Source organism: Artibeus jamaicensis, unplaced genomic scaffold, assembly GCF_021234435.1.
Source record: "Artibeus jamaicensis isolate MK-2021 breed Jamaican fruit bat unplaced genomic scaffold, CSHL_Jam_final contig_240, whole genome shotgun sequence".
Lineage (NCBI taxonomy): Eukaryota > Metazoa > Chordata > Mammalia > Chiroptera > Phyllostomidae > Artibeus > Artibeus jamaicensis.
The window spans coordinates 7,102,332-7,104,367 of NW_026521506.1; the positions used below are offsets into that span (position 1 = coordinate 7,102,332).

General features: G+C 33.5%; 1 non-coding gene across 1 annotated transcript; it reads left to right on the forward strand.

Annotated features, from left to right (window-relative positions):
- The first annotated feature begins 680 nt into the window (after window positions 1-680).
- On the forward strand, window positions 681-786 carry LOC119045888 (U6 spliceosomal RNA). Its single transcript, XR_005081873.1, has one exon. It is a non-coding gene; the product is annotated as a U6 spliceosomal RNA (small nuclear RNA).
- Window positions 787-2,036: the final 1,250 nt, after the last annotated feature.

Consider the following 2,036-nt stretch of genomic DNA (forward strand, 5'->3'; position numbering starts at 1 on the left):
CCTTAAATTCCCTCCCCTCTTCCCTCTCGTTGCTGCCCCCCTGTTCTCTATTTCAGTGCCTTTGTTTTTCTTTTGCTTGCTTGTTTGTTTTGTTGTTTAGCTTCCTGTTAAAGGTGAGGTATGGTATTTGTCCTTCAACACCTGGCTTATTTCACTCAGCATAATGCTTTCCAGTTCCATCCATGCTGTTGGAAAGGGTAGTAGTCTTCTGTTTTTTAATATGCTCTGGCCTCACTTACTGTACAGAAAAATTCACTCTCAATATCTGATACAAGTTTTTTCCAAGGCAATGCATAGCCACAATATTTTAATTATTCACTATATATAGTGTTGACACTATTCAGTGAGTGTTGAGAGACATCAATCTAAGATACATGAGCACAATATTCCCTAGGTTAATATGTTCATAAAAATATGGCTTAGTTTGATACTTCATTGAATAGTAATATAGCCTGAACATTCACTTTAGGTATACTGTGCAACATTACTGCTTTTTATTGTGTGATCTATTGAATAAAAATGTGTATTAAGTCAGTAGACTGGGGAAAGTTTTCTCTGTCATCATGGAAGATATTTAGTCCTAGGAATGTAGCTTTATATTTTTGAAGAGAAAGTAAAAGTATATTTTTCATGTTTGCGATGTGTAACTCATAAAACTTTTACTTCCAAAGCACCCTCCAGTGCTCGTTCTGGCAGCACATATACTAAAATTGGAATAGTATGGAGATTAGCATGACCCCTGCACAAGGATGACTCCCAAAGCACCTTGAGATACTCAATAAATATTAATTGCTTGATAACAAAAACCTTTCTTGAGTTGTCTCTCGAGACCTCATTGGTATTTTCAGGGAGCTATCAGTTCTATCTGTCTACACTTTCATTAGTATAGTAAGGCTAAATATGAAAAAGGCAGAATAGATTTTGATGTTCCAGAATTAGTGAAATAATTTAGTAGAGAAGTATTTCCTGAATTGCTGGTTGATTCTCAGATATCACATGAGAGGTACAGATTACTTTGGACCTTCTGCAGAGTTAATGTGCATAAAATATATCAAACTCTGAGAGGAAAAACTCTGTCATGTACTATCCAGTTCACCTGTCTAATGAAATCACTTGAGAACCGTGGGCATAAGACTTAAACTGTAAGTGGATACATACTGTCCCTGGTTTATCAGTTGTGTAAGAGCATGACTGTATGCAGTGATTCATTTACTGTTAATGAAGCTTTTAATAATCCATTGGCTAGGCTGTCCCTTTAACTAGCAAAATCTGACCTTTAAATGGATATCATCTTTATAAATTGTTTTCTCTTGTGTCTTCATATCGCTGTTCTTTATTTTTGGCAAATAAAGCACTTTTTCAGTTTTAAAAAGTACATATATATTTCCTGGAAAACAATCATTAAAGTGTAAAGTAGAAAAAGAAAATTGATTTCAGTTTAAACCAACCAAAAGAGATATGTATAACATTCATTAAATATCTTCTTTGCTTGATTTATTATCTTTTCTTCCAAGCTCGTTAAGAAAGAGTCCAGCAAAGGGCTAAGGTCTCAATTAATTTTAATGGGCATGATCAAGATTTAATAAAGTATGTGTTTTAATTGCCTGAGATTAAGCTAAATTGTAACCTTAGTTTGTTATTGATATAAATTAGATTTTGATAGAGGTACAAAATGTATAAATAAATCTCTCTTCTTTTTTAAGAGAAATGGATAAAGCTGATAACTTAGGCAAAAGAGCATTGATTTGTCTAGATAAAATATCTATTAACATAAAATTCAAAAGTAAATGAAAAAATTGGCCACTAACTAATCACTACAGTACAAGGTTTCAAATTCAAATGCTGATCCAGATATATCAGGTGGTGGCTACCAAAGGCCATCTGCCATCACATTGTTAGTAACTATATAGGTAAACTATCTAAGACTCTCTATATCTGTGTCATGGATGGCAAACTGTATAATATAAAAGCTGTCCAAAATGGCATTCTTGTAGCCTTCAATCAATAAACTAACCAGTGAAATATTTTGGAGGGAC